The following is a 16,227-nucleotide window of genomic DNA, read 5'->3' as shown; positions in this document are numbered from 1 at the left end:
CTGGCTCTGGTTGCAAATCTAATGAGATGGAACAGAATGACCTTGGTCTCAGCACATGACTCCTTGGGCCTTAGATTTCCTTGTTCATGCAGTAGGTGATCTGTGAGTTCTGTGTAAACTCTAACATGCAAAGTGGAGCCTGGGTATACAGGCAAAGGATGGACGGGGCTGGCATTGGCTCAAAGTTTCTAGTGAAAATGAGTACTATGCATTCTGTTTCAAAATAAGAAATGAAGAAAGATGACTTTTTTAAAAAAATAAATAAATCAAAGTAACAAAAGGAGGTTAGTTTTAATTAAATTAGCATATATCCATTGGGACTACATTGATAATCTATCCACCCTACTGCTTTTATTTTCCATTTTTTCTAATCTAAAGGAGCTGGAGCAGGCAAAAATCTCTCCACCCTCACAGTTTATGCTCTAGTGCAGAGGACTGACAGAGAAAATGAATCACACAGTAGCAGCTATGCAGAGAAATAAAGCAAGGAAGAAGGATGAGGGGGGCAGCAGAAAGGAGCCGGTCTCCCTGAAAAAGTGACATCTGAGACAAAATGGGAAGGAGGAGCCACGAGGAGCTCCAGGGGAAAGGCCGATGCCAAAAGGAAGATCACCCATGACGGCACAGAAGGTCTGTCTGGCATGTCCAAGAAACAATGAAACAGCTACTGAAGTGTTTCCCAGGGAGAAACGATGGTGGCTGAGACCACAAAGACAGCAGGAGAAACAATGACACATGAGTTTTGAAAGAATACTGAGGATAAAACAAAATGCCCTCATTCTTTAAACTTCCATCCACCCAGACTTCCTGACTCCCAGGCTCAAGCGTTCAACAAACCTGTGCCCAGCAGCAATCATGTCCTGTGTGTCGCTGAGCTCAGCTCCGCCTGACCCAGACTTTCTCAAGACCCACTGTGGACAAGGAGCAGAGATGTGCGCCCCGAGCCCTTTCTGTGCAGCTGTGGTTCCGAGAAGGAGGAGAGCCCAGTACCCCACGTCTGGGAAAGCAGCTGTGCAGACGGGAACCAGGGCAGCTTCTCCTCCCCACCAAGCAGTCCCGCACCCCCATCTCTCAGGAGGCTCTCAGCCTTCCACATGGTGACTTCAGCGAGAGAACAGCCGTCTGCTCTGCACAGCAGACTTCGCAAGGTCACTTCCTTACCACCCTTACCCACATGTGCATAGAGCGAAACAAAATCCTCTTGCTGAATGCTTGATTCAAGCCGACAATCCTAAAAACCAAGGCCATTTAAACTGAGCAGAATGCAAAATGTTTCTGAAGCACACCAGTCACTTCAGGTTAAGGTTAGAGAAAATCTGAAAGCACTCACTCTGGATCTGCAGGTGAGGTTTAATTTCTAAATTGCTTTCTGGACTCAGGAAGAGGCAGAAGATATGACTAGACAATACTCAGCAGTGAATTCCTAAGGTCTGAGAATGAAAATGATGATGGTTCTGTAGATCCAGAGAAAGGTGTGTCTGTTTATTTTTACAATGAACCTGAAGAAGAAAAGAAAAGTCCCAGATGCAGAAAATGCTTAATAACACCTCCACCTTTGGGATTTGCAAGGAGGTGTTAAAAGGCTTGACCTTTCCTTTCTAATTATCTTACAGGAAATGAACTCAAATCTTAAAATGAGACGTTTGATGGCATGCACAGCAGGCTTCAAAAGCAGTCAGGGAAGTTCTTTCTCTTGGGAAAGTCTCACCGAGTTGTACTGTGTTAAAGACCAAACCACGTAGAGGGTGTATCAACATGCATGGCCCCAAACAGGCCACTGGGCAACTTGCCAGGGTCCTTTAGGCTCAGCCGTTTCCTCCAGACAGGCTGGTCGAGTCAGCACTCCTGCCACGCACCACCTGCGCAGCCTCACAGAAGTCTGTCTCCTACTTCATCTGGAATTCCACAGGGGAAGGACTCTGCCCTCTGTATCTATGCATACCAAAACAGGGGCTCCAGAAATGAGACAGGACCACCACGTGGAGGGTAGGGAAGGGGAAAGTGGAGGTGCTACATTAGTTGAGTCTTAAAGGTCAGCAAAGGTGACAGACTTTCTATGCAAGAAATTAGTATTAAAAAATACTAAATACCGTTAAGATGACAACGTTTTGCCCCTGTATCTTTTACATCCTAATAGCTAAAAGGAAACAAGTGGTGGCCCAGCCCCATGGTCATTTTCTGATGGCTTTTCATGTTCTGGGTAATAACTGTGTTAGGTTATAGAGAATTGGCAGTGAAGGCAGGATGAGACACCAAGTCACCTGGCTTCAGCCCAGCCCATCAACTGTCCGTCCACCCACGTGACTTGAGGAGGAGATGGAGCAAACAGAATTTAGAGATGTTCCCCCAAATAATTTTTCTCATGTAACAGAAACATGTCAGCTGACAGGTCCGCGCCTGGGACTGATTTTTGCTGTGATGTTTTTAGGCCTCTGGTTGGCACGTACCCTGGGAACGTGCAGACTTGGGCCAAAGATCTCACCAAGCTAAATACTCAGATGATGCTCCATAGGTTTAAAAATAGAAAAAGTTACTTTCAAAGGACAGAAGTGACACATTTTCAAATCTACTCTCTTCGCCAAAGTTTCTAAAGGGGGCCAACCCCACAGTGGGAATGGGACACACCCCTACAGGGCAATATTTTGAGAGAAATACACCATGCTTTTAAGATTGGGGTGGGACTGGGCTGCAGAGAGAGATGACAGAGCCAGGAGACCTGGGTTCTAGTGCGTGCTCTGGCTTTTACCTGCACAGGTTACTTCCCAGCCAGCCTGGGTTTCCTCACTTACTAAAATAGACACATTGCCCGCCCAGCCTAGCTCTCAGGTAATGGAAGGATGGTTAGAAATCACTGCATAAACAGTCTCCCTGCATCCTGCGGTTGGTCCCTCTGGTCATTCACTTATTTGCCAAGTAACATATCTTGAGCACCTACTATGTTTGGGTTCAGGAAATCACACAAGCAAGATAAAGTCTCTGATTTTTGGGGGCCTGTATTTAAGTGGGATATCCCAGGCCTTTGACAAACTGGTGAATTTAGAACACTTCACCTGGCACCAGACTCAATTACTAGCTGTCTAAAGTTGGAGTTTTCCCTGGCCCACTGCACAAGTGCAGCCCTCTACAGAGCAGCTCCTTGGAGAGTGAGTGGTGAGGCTCAAGTAGGACAATGATTACCATCAGCCTAACAAATGTTATCTATTACAATTATTACACAGTCAGCCATTAAAGAACAAAAACTACAACTAAGTGAAAATAAAGTTGGAGTAAAACCTCAAATTCCTTCTTAACTACTTGGCAATTAGGATAGCATTTTATTCCAAAAATAGATTTTTATACTCTATGCAGCAAAAGGAAAGAAACCCATGGCAAAGTAAGTAGACTGTGATCCACTCAAGGCAAGTCCATGTCATCTTCATCTCAGCATCTGCACATGGCAGAGGAGCACTATGTGTCTACTGCTGACTAAGCCACCACAGTCGGCAAGAGTGAAGGTTAGAGCAGAGCCTGCGGTGCTCCACGACTGCTCACACTCTCTTTAATGTCCACTTGTCCTTCCACAGACTTAGAAGCTGAGTCACCACAGTCAGCGGGTTCAGCAGAAGTGGTGTCACCAGAATGGAGCCCTGCACTAGGGACGAGGAGACCAAGGCGGCCTGGAGATGCAGACCCCTGTTCCCGTCGCTCCCCTTCAGGCCGGCAGCCCTCACCTCCCTCCTCCAGCTCCTCTCTTACTATGGGGTTCTGTGCTTGATCCTTCCTGCATGTCACAGTTTAGGAGGTTCAAAAAATTTTTTGTTTCTGTGAATGAAAAATATCTGAACACATCTCAAGAAAGGACAAAGGAATAGTATTATTTGCCAGGAGGGGGTGGGTGAGGGTTGATGGTTTAAGTAACTGAAACTCTGCCATTTTTTCAATACCTTTATTGAGACATAATTCATACACAATTCACCCATTTGACATATATACAGTGATTTTTTAGCGTGTTTAGCATTGTGTATCATGACCACAGTCAATTCTGTCACTCCCAAAAGGAACTCTGTTCCCCCCCTTCTCTCCTTCAGTGCCTGGCAACCACTAACCTGTTTCTGTCTCCATAAATCTGACTATTCTGGACTATTCCATCTCATATAAATAGAATCATGCAACAGAATCTTTTGTGGTCATATGTGTTATGCCTTGCCTCTTTCACTTGGCACGATGTTTTCAGCCATGGTAGAGCACATATCAGTAACTCATTCCCTTTTATTGCTAAGTAATATTCCATTGTATAGATATACCACAATTTGGGTCTGTCTGAAGAAGCTGAGTCACCAAAGTCAGTGGGTTCAGAAGAAGTGGTGTCCGCTTTTTTGGCTATTCTGAATGATGCGGCTGTGAGAATTTGGGTTCGAGTCTTTGTGTGGACCTATGTTTTCATGCTTTTCAGGTACTAGGTGTGGAATTGCCAGGTCATACAATAACTCTATGTTTAACCTTTTAAGGAGCTGTTTTCCCAAAGTGAGTTGTTCCCAACAGTCAGCAAGACTGTTTTCCAAGCAGTTTTTCTGTCTATCCCCACCAGCAGGATATGATGGTTCCAACTTCTCCGCATACTAAAATTTGACACTATATACTTGGATGAGCTTGAAGTGTCTTATGGAGCTAAATAAAAATCTATTTTAGACAACTCAAAGAAAATAGCTTATTTTTTGGCTTTTAGAAAATTTGTGATGTATAAGAACAAAAGACATCAAAGAAAAACATGGATGTGCCCCAAACTTATTATTTAAACCTTTGCACAATAAATTGTAATGTGGAAAGCAAAGAAAAATGGAGTTGACACAACTGATAATCTTATTACCTAAAGTATACTATTAATAAAGACTGATATGAAGACTGAGGATTCAATTCTACTGCACAAAGAAGTTGTCAAAGATGAATATCCAGGAAAGAAGACAGCTGGGGCACAGACAGGAGTGCATACAGAAGCCCTCTCTGCTAAAGCAGGCCACGTGGCTAGTGAAAAGCCTGTGCAGAGCCCCTGACCTTCTCCTGTCTCCCAGTCATCCGCCGAGGAAGCCTGCACTGCAGCTACAGGAGAGCAGACTCCTGAGTCTGCCTGGCCCCAGAGTGACTGTGTAGACTTGCGCCCCAGTGCCCCACAAGCAACCTGCAGAGCAAGCAAGGAAGACATTTTGTTATGTGAACCTCTGAGATTCAGAGTTAGCTTGTTACCGTAGCTTATCCTAGCTAAATCTACTCCTATAAATTAACATGTAGGGGAAAAGTACAACCTTCCTTTAAAAACAGAAGTAACTGGACTCCCCTGGTGGTTCAATGGTTGAGAATCTGCCTGTCAATGCAGGGGACACAGGTTCGATCCCTGGTGCTGGAAGATTCCACGTGCCACGAGGCAACTAAGCCTGTCCATCACAACAGCTGAGCCCGGGCTCTGGAGCCCATGGTCCACAAGAGAAGCCACTACAGTGAGATGCCCGGGCATCACCACTAGAGTAGCTTCCACTCGCCGCAACTGAAGAAGCCCGCATGCGGCAACAAAGACCTGGCACAGCCAGAAATAAACAAACAAAAACAACTGCTTTTAAAAATGGAAATAACTTGAGAAAATTAAAATGATAACCCCAGTGGGGCCACAGAAAAATAGGAATGAACTCTAACATTGCTGACAGACTTCATGGAAAAATCTGGAAACAGAACAAGGCAGATGACAGTTACTAACCTCTGACCCTGTGGGCCCACTCTGGGGAATATGACCCAACCAAATAAATTCAAAGAAAAAAGAACTTGAACAAAATGTTCATCCCAGTAATATTTATAACAGCAGAGACTGGAGAACAAGTCAAATGCTCACAAACTGAGACATCAGTGACTTGACAGAGTGGACACTACACAGCCATTATAAAAGAGAAGCAAGGGAACCACTTTATATCCAAAATTGGGCATAAGCAAAAAATAAAATAGTGGACAGACCTTTATTACACACAAACGTTCAAAGGCAAGGATTATGTATTTTCTTCTTTGTAACCCCAGTGCTTAGCATGAAGTAGACACTCAAATATTTGCTAAATGACTGGATGTCTGACCAGAAAGTAACCATGTCGGGGTTACTTTGGAGGAGACTCTGGAGATGAAGTTGTGTGCTCCTTATTTCTGTAACATGATTTCAGTGTGTACATTTTAAGATGCATATATCTGAATTAGCAAAAGGGAAACAACATTCTTCTTTCATGTAATAAAGCTAGTTTAACGTTTCAAGGGCATGGGTCATGACTTCACCCAAAGAAAAACTCACTAACAGTTAACTCACCCCAGGTTTCCTCACATGAATGGGGAGGAGGCTGGAGCCATTCACAGATCTGTCCCACTCACCCTCCTGACACTTGGTTTTCCCTTCTCCACAATGCGGGGGTGCGCTAAAGGATAAGGGTCTTTGCAGTTCTGGTTTCAACCATTCCAAATGGAAAGGGGGGACAAACCATGGTTACTAGAATCTCAGGAAAGTAGCTATCATCTGTGATTAAACACATTCAACAGATGTGGCTTCTTCTGTCCCCAAAATGTAAGCATCCTGTGATGATCATCCAGGCAGTCCCACTCAACAAAGACAGGTTTTACACCTCCAAAGAACAAGTGCTCATTGATCTGCCACCATGTCAACCCGGCAAGGAGCCCCAGTGACACTACAGCACGTAAAGCTGCCTGCCAAAGACTGAAGCAGTGTTATTCTAACATAACCTTAGAATGCCTTCACACAAGTGGCATCTCACACACACACACACACACACACACACACACACACACACCCTTCCTGGAAATTCGCTGCTCCTCTCTCATGTCCGGCTGGTGGTCAGGGGCAGGGAGCAAGCACAAGAGGATGCACTGGCCCATCACTGCCACGGCCTCCCCATTCACATCAGGTGTCCTCAGCCTAACAGAGTACCTGACAACTGGCAGATGGTAACAGACACAAGAGACATGTATGACAAAGTTACAGGGAACTGGGCTATGGATTCAGGCACTTCATGTTCTCTTTATTCCTTGAAATTCTCTGTGCAGCACCACCTCTCCTTTGCCAGTCTTTGAGGAGCACCACCAGAGACAGCTATTAAGCTTTTTACCTAACTTGCTGAACAGTCCTTTTCTCAGTGAGAAGCTCCCGCCCAGTCGGATACTTCTTCCTTGAGCTGCAAGGTTTCCACCTCAAGAGACATAATCAAACACTAAAGAAGAAAAGTCAGATGAGACAGAAAGACTCTTCTGGCAAAAGTCAAAGGAAAAAGTACAGAATGGGTCAGGAGGTTGCCCTTTGTTCAGACAAGAAAATGGGGGTATTCAACACGGGCAGATGTGATAGGGAAAGAGGGGGAGAGAAATGCTGACCACTGAGAGCGGGCACTTATGGGGGTGCCCTCCGAGCTCTGTTAAAGCAGGTTCCCAAGATTCGACAAAGGACATTATTAACAACATGCGTGAGTCACAGTGGCCCCAGGTCAAGCACTTCAGCTTCTTTCAAGCCCTCCACTCTGAGGCGGCCCCTTTTAGAAGCAGACTTCCTGTCACACAAAGGGCCTCTGTGGGCAGTTCCTCGGCCTCTTTTCCTGTGCAGCGGCACTTTTGGAGGCTCTTCCCCCCTTCAAAGTCTGACTGAGTGCTGAGCACTCTAGAGGGGCTGCAGCTCGGCTGAAGGGGTGACACCCACCCACCCTGCAAACTAGACACAGAGAGAGAATACCACCAAAGAACATGGCACCCCTGGATGCATACATCTAGAACTGAAAACTAGCCTCTGAAATCTGCATCGGTGATGCTTCACAAACACACAGGGGTAATCCCTTGATGGCTTCGTCACCTCAGGCAAAAAACTCAAGAGGTCTGTGATTGGCATGGCCCATTTGCAAAATGGAAAAAAGGAATCCAATCTGCCTTAGCAGTTACGCAGATCAAATGACATTTGTCCTGGGCCTGGCACAGCGCCAGTATGGGGGCCTCCAGGGTGATGGTGACCATGGGCCATCCTCAGTCAAACAAGCCAGGCGCCATCACTGAGGCATTCTCCTTCCCAAGGGAAGCTTGAAGGACACTTGAACCTCCTCCTCAAACACAGAGCCAGGGCCTAGGGGAGAACACACTATGGGAACAGGAGGGCTCATAATGGGCCTATGGGGCTGACACTTCAGTGGGAATTCATCAGCTGGAGAAGCAAGGAGGGGCATTCCAGGAGAGGGAACTGCATGGCAAAGAGAAGGTGGGATAAACCAGTACAGTGGAGGCTCACACAGATCTTGATGGCAAGCCCTGGGAAGTGGCTATGGCTTTTAAGGAAAGAGGAAAGAGAATTTACAAGGGCCAGGGTGCTGATGGTCATGCCATCAGCCTGAGTCACTCATTATTCTGCAAGAAGAGTGACTTCTGCTCTGTCCACCCATCAGCCTTAAAAAGTAGCACCTCCTGAAAAGAGCTTGTCATGAGAAGGCTAGGAAACCATTGACAAGACTTCACACCCATCAGAGCTCTGTCAGGAAATGAACTGTTCAAGTACTTCTCAAGCCGTGCTGTAAATATGTGCTGTTGAAGTTTAAAAAAAAAAAAAGTCATGTAACCACAAAAGGGTTTGGGTTTAATTTTGTAGCTATTATGCACCTAACTATGGGGACACTTTCTCAAGACACTATTTTTTTTGTTCAAATGTACAAGCTGGAGCCAAAGCATTCTGTTCTAAGGAAGGAAAGACACAGGGCCAGTGTGGACCTCAAGTGATAAACTGACAACTGCATTCTAACTTGATGATGATTTTATTTTTTAACAAGTTCCCATAACCTGACAGAGAAGGCAGTGGCACCCCACTCCAGTACTCTTGCCTGGAAAATCCTATGGACTGAGGAGCCTGGTAGGCTGCAGTCCATGGGGTCTCGAAGAGTTGGACACGACTCAGTGACTTCACTTTCACTTTTCACTTTCATGCATTGGAGAAGGAAATGGCAACCCACCCCGGTGTTCTTGCCTGGAGAATCCCAGGGACGGGGGAACCTGGTGGGCTGCCGTGTATGGGGTCACACAGAGTCCGACATGACTGAAGCGACTTAGCAGCAGCAGCATAACCTGAAGGACTATCCAGTAATTTGGAAAAAAGAGCAGGGAACCCACTTACCCAGCAACAATCTGAAGCTAATGAGATAAATAGTTTCCCTTACGTGGGGAAGAGAGAGCAGGGCTCGTACTAGCAGTGGGTGCTATGACAGGGGCAAGCTTTAACTTCTAAGCCTCATTCTTCTCACCTGGAAATGAGCATAAACATGGCTGATCTACTTCAGTGGGAAGTAAGGAGAAATTTAAATACCACCTTATATGTGAGTGCCTGCCCACACGAGGCACTCAGCAAATGTCCCTCCCTGCCGCCTGTCCCTAGTACAACTTCTCCGGTCCCTGGATCTCGCTGGCCTTGCCCCACCCGGGGGCGCGGATATCACTTGAGCAAGCGGATATACATGCCCATTCCTCAGTTGTGTCACTGAAAACTCTAGGAACGTAAAACAAAAATCTGCAATGTTAAGCCATTTATATATGTATATACACATGTTTTTATGATGTTATCTGCCTAATAAAACACTTCCAGTTACCAGTTTACAAAGCAGAAAAATGACTGGAACTTCTGTTTATGATAAAATGCCTAATTACTATGCAAGCATACCTCAGAGATCTTGCAAGTTTGGCTCCAGACCACCTCAATAAAGTAAATACTGCAATAAAGTTTTGGGCTTCCCAGTGCATGTAAAAGTTAGGTTTACCCTGTAGTGTATTAAGTGTACAACATATAGCATCATGTCTAAAAAACAATGTACCTTAATCTTAAAGTCCTTTATTGCTAAAAAATACTAACCATTATCTGAGCCTTCAGTGACTTGTAATCTTTTGGCAATAAGTAACATCAAAGATCAGTGATCACAGGACTTCCCTGGTGGTCCAGAGGTTAAGAGATCACCTGCTAATGTAGGGAACACAGGTTTGATCCCTGGTCCAGGAGGATCCCACATGCCACAGAGCAACTAAGCCCACGAGCCACAACTACTGAACCTGTGCACACTAGAGCCGATGCTCCCCAACAAGAGAAGCCACTGCAGCGAGAAGCCTGCAATCAGAGGAGCCCCGACTTGACGCCACTAGAGAAAGCCCACATGCAGCAATGGAGACCCAATGCAGCCATAAATTAATTTTAAAAAGGCATGCACACACACACGCATGCACACACAGAAGAACTGTAGCAAACAGAAGGCACAGGAATAAGAAAGGCCACATCTCTTCGGGTGTACTTCTATTCAAACTGTACTGGAGGACTAGCCAAAACAACAAGAAAAGTAAGAAAACAGTATAAGAATTAGAAAAGAAGAATGAAAACATTATTTGTAGAGGATACTGTTTTAGCAAGGTGGATAGACCCTAATGATAACCGTCTAGATGGACAGCCTCAACTATGCCTTAAGGGCTGTCGCATTAAAGACAATGCTGGGGGCTCTGCGCATGTGGTTTCATTCCACAGGAAAGAAAGCATCATAATCTTTATTGTACAGAAGAAACCGAGAGTCAGAGAGGTTAAATATCTTGCTCAGAGCCACAGGGCAAGTAAATGGTTAGTTTTGAAACTGAGTCTATCTGTCCCCAAAGCTTAGCCACTCCACCTGCCGCAGGATGATAGACAAACGCCAGCAGCATGTGATAAGGACCATCTGCGCTCTCACAGGGGCGCATACGGTGGGTGGTCACAAGGACTGGAGTGTAATGAGGAGATTAACCTGAAGAAAGCCAGTGAAGGGCGCCTGAGCTAGGTCTGAAGTGTGCAGGAGAATGCACGGACAGTGAGCGGTATTCTGGAGAGAGAGAGAGGTTAAAAGGTATGAAAGAATGGAGAATGTGGTGGCAGGGGAGCAAACAGGGAGGAGCTGAATACAAGGCAAGACAGGTACCACTAGGCCCAGGGGCTTGAAGGTCACACTGGGAATCTGAAAAGTTATGAGAAGGGACCTGACCAAAAGCCCGTCAAAGAAAGTTCCCTTGGACAGAAAGCAGAGAACAGATCATCAAGCCTGTAGAGCTGGGCCGTCCAGTATGGCAGCCACTAGCAACTGAAGCCTTAAAATGCAGCTGGTGCAACTGGGGATTGACTTTCTTGTATTTACTTTTAATTCATTTTAATACAAATAGCCACACATGATTACCAACTACCATATTGGATGGTGCTGCTCCTAGAGATTGGAGACTGGAGAAGGACAAAGGGTTAGGAGACCAAGAAAGAGGACTGATATTCAAGAGAAGAATAGATGAAGTTGGCATTGCTCATCTGTAAAATGGAATCCAATCTGCTTTAGCGGTTGTGCAGATCAAATGACATTTGTCCTGGGCCTGGCACAGCACCAGCATGGGGGCCTCCAGGGTGATGGCGACCTCTGAATGGGGGGCAGAAGGGAACAAGGATTAAAAGTGCCTGATTTTGAGAATGGGGATACAAGTAGACGGATGGCTGAGTCCCTTTGCTGTTCACCTGAAACTATCACAACATGGTTAATCAGCTTTGTTGAAAGTGTTAGTTGCTGAACAGTGCCTGACTGTGACCCCATGGACTGTAGCCCACCAGGCTCCTTGGTCCATGGCATTTCCCAGGCAAGAATACTGGAGTGGGTTGCCATGCCCTCCTCCAGGGGATCTTCCCGATCAGGGATGGAACTTGGGTCTCCTGCATTGCAGGCAGATTCATTACTGTCTGAGCCACCAAGGAAGCTCTAATACAAAATAAAAAGTTCAAAAGTGAAAAAAAGGAAGGAGAACCCTTAAAAATATATATTCTTGATTTTGGAGGCAAGGTAGCTGGTGGTGCCACAAAGAGAAAAAGAAAATTCAGACGAACGGGGTTAGGATGGAAAACACTGGCCCGGGCCTGATAAACCTGAGGTTATCAGGTTTATCGAAGCCTGCTGTGTACATACTACCATCAGCCACATCCAACTCCTGAACACAGCATGTTCTCTCAGACCTCCTTGCCTTCGAGTATGTATTTCCCTCTGCTTCTCTCATCCACCTGACAAATCTCTCTCTCAAAACATACCACCAAACTGAGGTTTTCCCTGACCTCCCCCATTCTTCACAGCAGATAAGGTACCACTGTGAGGAGACTCCTCACCCTGGAGTTTAGAAGTCTCTTTACCTGTCTGGACTGGGGCTTCTTGGGGGCAAGAACTCAATCTGAACCATCACGGATCCCAGGGCCTACCAGCACCATGCCTGACACAAACTGAGCACACAACAAACTCTGCCAAGCAGGTAAGCTGAACACATGCGTGCCTGAAACAAGTGATCCAGCCAACCAGCATTCAGATGGACTGTCCCTCCAGGTAGTGGCCTAACGGAGGCTGGAAATAAGCAGAGAGCTGGCTCAGGTGCCTGCACAGCTATTAACAAAAGTAGTCAGGTGCTGAACAAGCAGAGTTACATAAGCCTCACATCATGACTTTTCATCATTATGACAACCTTTGCCCATCCCAAATTCAAACTCTTCAGCCTTACAAGTCTACTGGATGTGCCGAAGATACATTAATGCCTTAGAAGTTAACATTAAATATGCAATGATTTTGCCTCAAAACAAAAAAGTGGTCCTGAGACTTCTCTGCATGGCCTTGTGGTCTTGATGTGTAACATTCCTCCTGCATAATAAGGGTCGAGAATAAAGTGAACCTGAACTGAACACCCTCAGTTGCTAAATTAACAAAATGTTCTGTTTTCCAAGTCAACAGATACTAGGTCATCAATCCACTGTGCCCTGCGCTATGTTTCCCTTTTGTGTCAGCTGATAACAGAAAAGAACCACAAAGAGATCGCTTCATTGTCTCCATATTGCCCTGGGCTTCATTGAGTTTGCTAAACAAGCACTACTAATGTGTTAGGAATGTGAGAATCAAAGGGAATTCCAAATTGGTAAGCTCAACATTTTAGCCCTGTTAATTTCATCAATAACATCTTGCCAGATAAGCATTTTCCTGCAAAATCATTCTCCCTGATCTCCTTCAAGGACTGCAGAACAAATCTCCATGGGAAACAAGATGGTATAAAATGTGTAGCACAGCCTTCACGTTATCAGTAAGAAATTTTAATTACATACTATTGTGATGGCCACGGGCACACATTTCAAATTCAAGACACCTTCTGTCGGATTCTTTAAGTTATCCAAAAATAGAACATTAAGCTTGTGAGTCTACATAGAGATTCATGTCTTATGATTCATGTATGACAGTCTAATGAGGGGAAAAAAAAAAAATTAGGCCAGATTCCCAGGGCTGTTGGAGATGCTAGACACCTAGTCTGTCACTTGACATCAAGGCAGAACTGAGGTGCAAACACATTAGACCAGCTCAGTGAAACACAACTCCAGTGCCTTCAATCTCTATGGGAAGGAGACCGCTGCAACCCTTTCATTCATTCACTCGTTCATTCAAATTAATGGCCCATATTTTCCATTGATACTATCCATCCCCAACCCCAACACACACACAGTTCTCTTCACCTGCCTCTAGTGCCTGGGATCTACTTGGGCTACCAGAAGTTTCTTCAACGCCTCAGAGGAGATTCTAAGGCCACAACTAGAAGCAGGTCTGAAGAGAAGCCTCAAGCAGAGAAGTGAAGACGGCCCAGACAACCCAACCTCTCACACCCTCTGGGACTTCTGGGCCAAGAACAGCCTCAGGGGCTACCTTTAAAGCCCTCCTCAGGCTGCAGCAAAGCCAGCACCCCGTATCCCCTTTCACGTCTTTAAACTCCACAAGCAGAATCGGAATTTACCCTACTGTAGGCAATAGTTAGGGGCAAGGAGGAATGTCAAATATTACTTTTTACTGACTAGGATCGTTATATATTAATTACATGTTTTGAGCGCCGAAAAATTGACGCTTTTGAACTGTGGTGTTGGAGAAGACTCTTGAGAGTCCCTTGGACTGCAAGGAGATCCAACCAGTCCATTCTGAAGGAGATCAGCCCTCGGATTTCTTTGGAGGGAATGATGCTAAAGCTGAAACTCCAGTACTTTGGCCACCTCATGCGAAGAGTTGACTCATTGGAAAAGACTCTGATGCTGGGAGGGATTGGGGGCAGGAGAAGAAGGGGACGACAGAGGATGAGATGGCTGGATGGCATCATGGACTCGATGGACGTGAGTCTGAGTGAACTCTGGGAGTTGGTGATGGACAGGGAGGCCTGGCGTGCGGCGATTCATGGGGTCGCAAAGAGTCGGACACGACTGAGCGACTGAACTGAACTGATACATGTATAATTATATATATATACACACACATCAAGAAGGCCAATTACATATTAAGAAAAGGAAGCCATTTAAGATATTCTATATTTAATATGTACTAAAATGTAACAGTCCCAAAGAAAGGCAATGCCAAAGAATGCTCAAACTACCCCACAATTGCACTCATCTCACACGCTAGTAAAGTAATGCTCAAAATTCTCCAAGCCAGGCTTCAGCAATACGTGAACCGTGAACTTCCTGATGTTCAAGCTGGTTTTAGAAAAGGCAGAGGAACCAGAGATCAAATTGCTAACATCTGCTGGATCATGGAAAAAGCAAGAGAGTTCCAGAAAAACATCTATCTCTGCTTTATTGACTATGCCAAAGCCTTTGACTGTGTGGATCACAATAAACTGTGGAAAATTCTGAAAGAGATGGGAATACCAGACCACCTGATCTGCCTCTTGAGAAATCTGTATGCAGGTCAGGAAGCAACAGTTACAACTGGACATGGAACAACAGACTGGTTCCAAATAGGAAAAGGAGTTCGTCAAGGCTGTATATTGTCACCCTGTTTATTTAACTTATATGCAGAGTACACATTCATGAGAAACGCTGGACTGGAAGAAACACAAGCTGGAATCAAGATTGCCGGGAGAAATCTCAATCACCTCAGATATGCAGATGACACCACCCTTATGGCAGAAAGTGAAGAGGAACTAAAAAGCCTCTTGATGAAAGTGAAAGTGGAGAGTGAACAAGTTGGCTTAAAGCTCAACATTCAGAAGATCATGGCATCCGGTCCCATTACTTCATGGGAAAGAGATGGGGAAACAGTGGAAACAGTGTCAGACTTTCTTTTTCTGGGCTCCAAAATCACTGCAGATGGTGACTGCAGCCATGAAATTAAAAGACGCTTACTCCTTGGAAGGAAAGTTATGACCAACCTAGATAGCATATTCAAAAGCAGAGACATTACTTTGCCAACAAAGGTTCGTCTAGTCAAGGCTATGGTTTTTCCTGTGGTCATGTATGGATGTGAGAGTTGGACTGTGAAGAAGGCTGAGTGCCGAAGAATTGATGCTTTTGAAGTGTGGTGTTGGAGAAGACTCTTGAGAGTCCCTTGGACTGCAAGGAGATCCAACCAGTCCATTCTGAAGGAGATCAGCCCTCGGATTCCTTTGGAGGGAATGATGCTAAAGCTGAAACTCCAGTACTTTGGCCACCTCATGTGAAGAGCTGACTCACTGGAAAAGACTCTGATGCTGGGAGGGATTGGGGGCAGGAGGAGAAGGGGACGACAGAGGATGAGATGGCTGGATGGCATCATGGACTCGATGGACGTGAGTCTGAGTGAACTCCGGGAGTTGGTGATGGACAGGGAGGCCTGGCGTGCGGCGATTCATGGGGTCGCAAAGAGTCAGACAGGACTGAGCGACTGAACTGAACTGAACTGAAAATGTAACAGTACATATAAAATGCGAAGTGGGGAAGAAAGGTAACTAAATTATGGGAGAAGTGAACTAAACCACTCCCTGAAGCAGGCTTCACCCTTTCTTTAACCCCCGCGGTGCGGTCATCTGGCTCAGCAACTGCAAGCCGCAGCTTCTTCAGGACAGTGACAAAAAGATGGCTACCAGAACACAAGGGAAGACACAGCCCTGACCTAGTACAGAAAAACAGTGCTCATGTAACTTACTTCATTCCCAGGTTTTATAAATTAAGATAGGTATAAAGCTATCGACTACCATTTCAAGTACAGTTAAAATATTTATGAAAATGCCTATTTCCCTATAGTGTTTTTGTTTCAGAAATTCTCCGTAACATATACTCTAAATACTTCAGAAAATACAAATAAGTGCTATTCTGTAACCTCTCCAGGGCATCTTAAGGTGACTCTGGGCAGAGTGGGAGCCACATCAAGGGCTGAGAACAGTCACACACTG

The 16,227-nt window shown here is 45.4% G+C and overlaps 1 protein-coding gene across 4 annotated transcripts in view; it reads right to left on the bottom strand.

Moving 5' to 3' along the window:
• Nucleotides 1-16,227, bottom strand: part of PACSIN2 (protein kinase C and casein kinase substrate in neurons 2) — a 114,820-nt gene that overhangs the window by 48,803 nt on the left and 49,790 nt on the right. The window contains exon 1 of one of the 4 annotated variants that reach the window (XM_055566026.1): nucleotides 838-1,086. The exons of the other annotated variants lie outside the window; for them this stretch is intronic. The gene's annotated coding sequence lies outside the window, so the exon portion shown is untranslated. Of the gene's footprint in view, nucleotides 1-837; nucleotides 1,087-16,227 lie in introns of those variants that run through there. 4 annotated transcript variants of the gene reach the window in all.

Source organism: Bubalus kerabau, chromosome 1 (genome assembly GCF_029407905.1).
Source record: "Bubalus kerabau isolate K-KA32 ecotype Philippines breed swamp buffalo chromosome 1, PCC_UOA_SB_1v2, whole genome shotgun sequence".
NCBI lineage: Eukaryota > Metazoa > Chordata > Mammalia > Artiodactyla > Bovidae > Bubalus > Bubalus kerabau.
The sequence above is the reverse complement of the archived record's forward strand: the minus strand, read 5'-3'. Positions and strand labels throughout refer to the sequence as shown.